General features: G+C 41.1%; 1 non-coding gene across 1 annotated transcript; it reads left to right on the forward strand.

The window, feature by feature from the left end:
• The first annotated feature begins 212 nt into the window (after nt 1-212).
• LOC144686179 (U11 spliceosomal RNA) lies at nt 213-347 on the forward strand. The gene has a single exon (XR_013577876.1). It is a non-coding gene; the product is annotated as a U11 spliceosomal RNA (small nuclear RNA).
• Nucleotides 348-7,946: the final 7,599 nt, after the last annotated feature.

The following is a 7,946-nucleotide window of genomic DNA, read 5'->3' on the forward strand; positions in this document are numbered from 1 at the left end:
GTTGGCTTGTTAGTGCAGCACCAGACAATCCAGAAGTGTTTCAGTTCAGGCTGTGCCAAGGTGGCTGACCTCAGTCAGGCCAGGACAATTAGTCTCAGTGCACAAGTGTTTGAGTTTGGCTGGAATCCCCTTTATCCAGAGAATGTGGAACCTGCTACCACAGGGGGCGGTTCAGGAATTGCAGATGCACATTTAAGGGGAAGCTGGACAAGCACAAGGGGTTTTGCTGTGAATAGCACATGGACAAGGCCCTTGTGCTTTTTCCGTGCGGAATCGATATCAAGAGATTTCGGAGGCACAATTTTTGTTTCTTGGAGCTGCTGGTGATTGTTTGTCTCGCCGCTCCAATAAAAAAGAAAGGGATAGAAGGATATGCTGATAGGGCGAGGTGAAGCAAGGAGGGGGCTGGGGGCACGGGGGGAGCTCAAGTGGAAACTAAATATTGGCACAGACTAGTTGGGCTGAAAGGGCTGTTTCTGTGCTGTGGACTTGACTTAATTGTTAATCCTGTGAGTTGTAATTTGTGAACATTATCTCTCTGAGCTCACCGGTGAGGTCCAGGAGAGGCTGAAATCAGTGAATAATTATCCAAACATCCGTCAGTCCCTCTGGAGATGAAGGAAATAAATTAGACATGGAGGAGTAAACAGTCTATTTATTAAAAACTAGAACAAAAGCAAGATTAAAAGTAGACTGCTCGTCACAAGAAATATTGAGGCTAATTTTTACTTTCACTAGTTGAGCAGAGAGCAGATCTCCTGCTTGTTATGGAACTCGCATGGTTTTTATTTCCAAGCAGTGAAGCTGAAAATTACTGCAAATGTACCAAATATAATCTATCTGTTGAAGGCATAAGACTTTAGCTGGTTATCTGCAAAGATCTAACTACAGTATGATCTGTTGCTTGTTACTTCTTTTCTTCTTCAAAGAATTCTTGAAGTAAGAATCTGTAAAGAACAATGTAATTACCATCAATAACTACTATCCCTGCTAGATTGTACTTCATTGGCTTCCAGCTGTTAAAACGGACATCAAAGCCAATGCAACAGAATGTCTACTTTGTTCTCATTTCACAAGCGCATAATCAATTGTGCAAGATTTGTTCTTCTCATTCTCATTTACTAACAGCAAATCAGCCCTTATCAGCATTTAATCATTTATCTCCATGTTTTAAATTTGACATCAAGAGAAAACGAAAGATCACTTTCAACAGATCTTGGTCTGAAATAAGACCTCTGAGTGGAACAGAATGTAAAGGTGTGAACGATTAGAAAACTGGAGAGTGACTATATCCTGAATGATTCAGAACCAACTCTGTGATCATAGAGCATAATGTCAACTGAAATTATTTCATAAATAAATTGGCAAAAAGTGACAGATCATCAAGATATCATCTATAGTCAGCAAGGACATTTAATGATTGCCAACTCATTTTAAGTATAGGGTCAGATTTTCTCTCAAATGCTGAACTGTTCTCTTGAGTAATTTATCCTTAAAAGGGAAAGCCCCACTTTTTTCAAGACTTAAAGCACAAGTCACACTTTTACTAGGGAAATGTGTGGAGTGCAGTTTTATGTGTCTTTAAATATTACCAAGCTACTGCTTTTGGCTATAAGTTATTTGGAGATTGTGTTGATGTGGGCTGGATCGAATATTCTCTATCTTGTGAATTAACATTTTCCATACATTATTTTTTTCTCTTTATTGCAGCTAGATCTATATCCCAATCACTCCAGGATGTTAAACACCATCTGGCCCAAGTAGGGCAAGAGATACCCTGTAGAACTAATTACTATCTCATAGAAAGCAAGGAGGAGTGCTTTCTGCAGGTGTTTGCCCTGTGGGGCTCTGTTATTTCTGAATCATTTAATTAGAGGTCCTGCTAGTGCTTAATGAGAAGACTAACAAGGAGCACATGTGCCATGCAGGAGACACTGTGGTCAGCACTGTGCTGGGATTGTCAGCATGCTGACTCATATAATTAATTAGAAATTACGCAGCAGCAGGTTTGTTGTTGGGGAAGTCATAGATTTAACTGTTGGATCTGGGATTGATAGAGTAGCATGTTCATGACTTCAACATTTTTGTATGAATTGTTCTTTGTGGATAACATTTTGAGAACAACTTATTTGCTGGATTAAGTTACTGCATTTTCCTCTTACTCAGTTTCCTCCTCTTTAGCCTTGATGGTGCCTTCTATGCGGTTCTGTTGGTAATGGTCACCCACTGATACCTTATAGCCAAGCTAAGTTTAAACCTTTGCACAATTGTGCCAGCATGCTGTTAGACATTGGCAGTCCTGTCTTAGGGCGGGGAAGTAAATTAATTACGACTCTTCATTCACAATCACAATTTAGTGACCAGCATTGCCAGCACTCCTGATTCTGTTATCGATTTGGTTTTTTTGGGACAATTATGCAGGCAAAGAGATAAAGGGGTAAAAGAAAGGAAATTAAATGAACATTGCTCCCTGGCATCTAATCCAATATATTGTACAAATTAAAGCATAGTCCCAAATCTAACTGGCTGTTCACAGAAGTGTTAGCAATACTGAGTGGCTTTGGTCATTGTCCTGTGTGGCCTGTTGTGAAGACAGAATCAGGTTCAGCTGTCATAATACTCACTGTCAAGCTCATACATGAAGGTGATCAAACATGAGCCATTGCCTTCATGGTAAATGAGAATGAAAATGAACTCCAGCGCAACCTAAGTATGAAATTATCTATCTGTCAATGTAAAGTTGAATAGAGGTCAGGAGGCTACTGGGATGGAAAGAGTTTTCTGGATAATGTAAATAATTAAATAAACTCCTTGAGCATAAACAGCACAATCCCACTTAGATCCCATTGCATTCATTTTCGAATGGGATTTTAACAGGACAGAGAAGGAATTTGCCTCCATTGCATATGAGTTAAAATTTAATGTATTGATTGCTTTGTGGGCAGTGATGCTGGCTGGGTCAGCATATATTTCCCATCCCTAGTTGCCCTTGAGAAGGTGGTGATGAGCTGCCTTCCTGAACCGCTGCAGTCCATGTGGTGTAGGTACATCCACAGTGCTGTTAGGGAGGGAGTTCCAGGATTTTGACCCAGCGACAGTGAAGGAACGGGGATATATTTCCAAGTCAGGATGGTGAGTGGCTTGGAGGGGAACTTCCAATTGGTGGTATTCCCATCTATCTGCTGCCTTTGTCCTTCTAGATGGTAGAGGTCGCAGCTTTGAAAGGCACTGTCAAAGGAGCCTTGGTGAATGAGAAGATACACACTGCCAGTGGTGGTGGAGGGAGTGAATGTTGAAGGTAGTGGATAGAGTACTGATCATGGTGGGCTGCTTTGTCCTTTGTTGGATGATGCTGAGCTTCTTTAGTGTTGTTGGAGCAATTAAAATGGGCGCAGCATCAAAAGGGTCAGCTGCACCAGAGCTATGGATTAAAATTTAACAACACTCAGGCTGGAAATTAAAGCTTTAAATATAATTTTATCAGCACACATAATGGCTTGATCTTTCCACTGGGCCATGATAGGTTATAGGTGATTAGCTGAAGTCACTCCCTGAGGCAGGAAGACAGTGGAAACCTGGTGTACTGCAAGTTGCTTTCCATTGATACCTGACCCAGATCCACTCAAACATTTGAGGAGGGAGGTGGATGGAAATGGAAAGCCTGTTCTAACTGATTCTTTCAAATTCTCTTTGGTCAGGAGATGTATTTTAAATAGGTCAAAGTTATGTTGAAATGGCAAATTAAAAATTATGAGTTCCGGGGGGTGCATTAAGTTATTGATGTGCTTTTATCACCCATCTTAATTTCTCCGGTTTTATACCACACTTGAATTTGGCAACTTTCCAGTTGTATTAAAAGAATGCGGTCAAGTGGTTTCACTCTACTTTTAACTGGTCCAATTCTTGCTCCTTCTTCCTTCACATAACTCTAGATATATGCAAGAAAACTTTTCATAACACAGGGTCTGACAGATCCACCCGCAGTGATAAATCCATGTCCCCCGGCCGGGCTCGAAACACAATGCCCATCGTCCTGAAAAAAAAGTTTCCAAAATAAAATTTCTGTTTTCACCAAGATGAGTAACTCCATTCTGTGATATATTTAGTCCATGCCTAAAGATGGCCCAACAATGATCTGTCACATTGTATTCGTAAAATAAATGAAACCTCGCTTCAAGGAAATAAATCATAGAAAGGATGAAATTAAAACTCCCAGACCTTCTCAGACTAGCATTTGCTCAGAAAACTTGTTGAATGTATTTGAACCAGAAAAATGTCACGGCTGCATTCGTTCTTTTTTTGAGTTGCAATTATTTCATTTTGAACCCGTTCACAACTTCTCATTCCTAATTATCACTCAGGCCTTGCTAGGTTTGTTAAGAATAGCTCAAGCATGAATTAGTGGTGAAGCATTCAAGTTTTAAAAAAGGACATAATTAGGGACTGAGGAGCAAGACTGGATCAAGTGGAATTCTTTATCCTCGAGGGTTAATAGTTTTTAGGAACAGGTAACTCAATAGCCCATTGAACTGACCAGTGTAACTGGACTCACAAGGATATTAGAGATGTCTTCTGAAGAAACAAAGGATTGAGAGACAGAAAGGAAATGAGGAAATATGGAGTTTGCCCCTAGTCTGCCTTCATGGTTTTTTCTCATTTCCGAATTAACGAAGGCTTCATGAAATTATCCATTTTGGTGTCAATTTCCAAATACACTCCCCAATCCACTCTGTAATTTCTTAATTTAATTGCTCCCAGTCTATTCAGAACTTTTCCTCCCATTTTACATTCTCTGATATAACAAATACATTTTACTTGTGATGAAATGCTGTGGGCTGAAAGCAATGGTTCACTATCCTCGCTATCAAAATTACTCCCTCTGCCTTTATTTTGTAAATTGTGGTCGTTTGTTGCTTTCCATTTTCTAAAGTCAAAACCATTGCTCAGTCAAATTGAAGTGCAAAGGACCCATTTCTGGTCCTCTGTCTTAAATAGGTTGAGTTATGTGGGCAGATTTTCTAATATTTTATTCATTTACGTGGACATGCTATGCCTAGCAAGGCCAACATTTATTGCCCATCCATAATTGCCACCTTTTTGGCAACTGAGTAGCTTGGAAGGCCATATCCAAGTCAACCACATTGCTATGGGTCTGGAGTAACATGTAGACCAGATTGGGTAAGGGTGGCAGATTTCCTTCCCTCAAGGACATTTATGAACCAGATGGGTTTTGTACAGCAATCGAGTCATTTCATGGTCACCATTAGCAATTCTAACTTTGTTATTCCAGGTTTATTTAAATAAATAAATTTAAATTCTTCTGCTACTGTGGTGGGGTTTGAACTCATGTACCTGGACCTTTAGTCTAGTACTGTGGGTTACAAATTCAGCAACATCACCACTTTGTTACCATACCTCATACACAACACATCATGAGTGCCTGTGGGGAATATGCAGACCCAAGACCTGGCACTGTGGGAGGTGCTTCATAAAGAGGGATTTTGGAACATTCACATTGTGGAGTGTTTTGATCCATTTCCTCTTTCATATGTGATGTCAGCACATTCTGAGCAAGAAATTAATCGATAGACCAGGGCCAAGAACAAGTAGAGATCAGGCTTGTAGCAAGCAGTGGGACCCAGTAACGCAAGCGATGCCGAGGCATGTTGTTTAACATTTTGCCAGCGTCACGGTGATGTGACTTGCGCATGAGTGATATTAATATGTATTTTCAGTAGCTGACCTGACCAAGCACATTTTGAACTGTTTATAAATGGCTTCTTTCGAAACACAAAAAAACACTGACTTAAGATTGCTGCCACAAGTCACCTGATAACTGGTACAGCAAGTTGACCAGTGGTATGAGCAACGTATAATTTTAAGTTGAATGCATCAGAAAGGTAAAATGTTTCCAGTTTCATTTAGGTTTTGTGTGTGTGAACCTTGGTGCCTAAGTTTCCTTATTTCTGATGTGTGTGTGTGTGTATGTTTGATTCAAGAAAACCTTGCTTGATTGGCTCCTTATTGCTCAGAGCTTAAATAGTTAAATATATTCTGATTTGAAAAAGGCAGATCTCATGAAAAGAAACTTAAGCTTTTGTTGTGACCAACTGAGAAGGTTGATCAGAGGGGAGCCACTTTACCCCTTCTCACCCAGTCATACACCAGTAGAATATTTGAATTAGGTTAAAGCAAATCTGTCCCAACTTTTATCTTATGACAGATTTGCCCAGATTTACCCAAGAACACAAGAAACAGGAGCAGGCGTAGACCATTCGGCCCATCGAGCCTGCTCCACCATTCAATACGATGATGGCTGAACTTGGGCTTCAACTCCACTTTCCTGCCCGCTCCCTAAATTCCTTGATTCTCTGGGAGGCCAAAATCTGTCTATCCCAGTCTTAAATGTATTCAACAATGGAGCATCAACAAACCCCCAGGGTAGAGAATTCCAAAGATTCACAACGCTTTGAATGAAGAAATTTCTCCTCATCTCAGTCCTAAGTGACCGGCCCCTTATCCTGAGACTGTGCCCCCGTGCTTTAGATTCCCCGACCAGTGGAAACAATCTCTCAGCACCTGCCCTATCAAACCCTTTCAGAATTTTGTAGGTTTCAATGAGGTCACCTCCCATTCTCCTAAACACCAAGGGAAACAAACCCAATTTACTCAGCCCCTTGTCATAGGACAACCCTCTCACCCCAGGGACCAATTTAGTGAACTTTTGCTGTACTGCCTTCACTGTGAGTATAATATACTCCTTTTAACACAGGGGGGAATGTATTTATTCTGAAAGTGGAGTCTCTGTCAGATGGCACAGCTTAAGTCAGAGAAAGAATTACTTGCAGAATCTATGCTACATCTAATTGAAAGATTTAAAATACATCAGACAGCTTATAATGGTGTATAATTGCTGAAATATGGGTCAGAAATGTTGGTAGGGTTTATCTAATAATGAGGCATAACTTGAAAGTTAAAAATGTAGAACGCAAGATTTGAATTTCTATCTGGCCTCAGGATAATCCAAACCACTTCACAACCAATGAAAAAAGAGAATAACAACTTGCTTCAAATAGGATATTTGTGGAGCCTCTTCCTTCAGTGAATTGTTTAATTTTACACCAATCATGACTGGATGTGGCAGGACTGCAGAGATGAAATCTGATCCGTTGGTTATGGAATCGCTTAGCTCCCTATCACTTGCGGCTTCTGCTGTTTGGCATGCAAGTAGTCCTGTGTTTTAGCTTCACCAGGTTGACACCTCATTTTTAGGGATGCCTGGTGCTGCTCCTGGCATGCCCTCCTGCACTCTTCATTGAATCAATGTCTTGATGGTAATGGTAGAGTGGGGGATATGCCGGGCCACGAGTTTACAGATTGTGGTTGAGTACAATTCTGCTGCTACTGATGGCTCACAGCGCCTCATGGTTGCTCAGTCTCGAGTTGCTAGATCTGTTTGAAATCTAAGTCATTTAGCACGGTGATAGTGCCACACAACACGATAGAGGGTATCCTCAATACAAAGGCAGGACTTTGTCTCCTCAAGGACTGTCCCGTGGTGACTCCTAACAACATTGTCATGGACAGGTACACCTGCAACAGGTAAATCGGTCAGGACAAAATCAAATAGATTTTTCCCTCTTGTTGGTTCCCTCATCACCGGCTGCAGGCCCAGTCTGGCAGTTATGTCCTTTAGGACTTGGCCAGCTCAGTCAGTAGTGGTGCTACTGAGCCATTCTTGGTGATGGACCCCAACCAAAGTACATTGTGCACCCTTACCACCCTCAGTGCTTCTTCTAGTCGATGTTCAACCTTGAGAAGTATGAGTCATCAGCTGAGGGAAAATGGTAAGTGTTTATATGCAGGAAATTTCATTGCCCATGTTTGACCTGATGCCATGAGACTTCATGGGGCCTGGAGTTGATGTTGAGGACTCACAGGGCAAC

The sequence above is a fragment of the Cetorhinus maximus genome, chromosome 10 (genome assembly GCF_964194155.1).
Source record: "Cetorhinus maximus chromosome 10, sCetMax3.hap1.1, whole genome shotgun sequence".
Classification (NCBI taxonomy): Eukaryota; Metazoa; Chordata; class Chondrichthyes; order Lamniformes; family Cetorhinidae; genus Cetorhinus; species Cetorhinus maximus.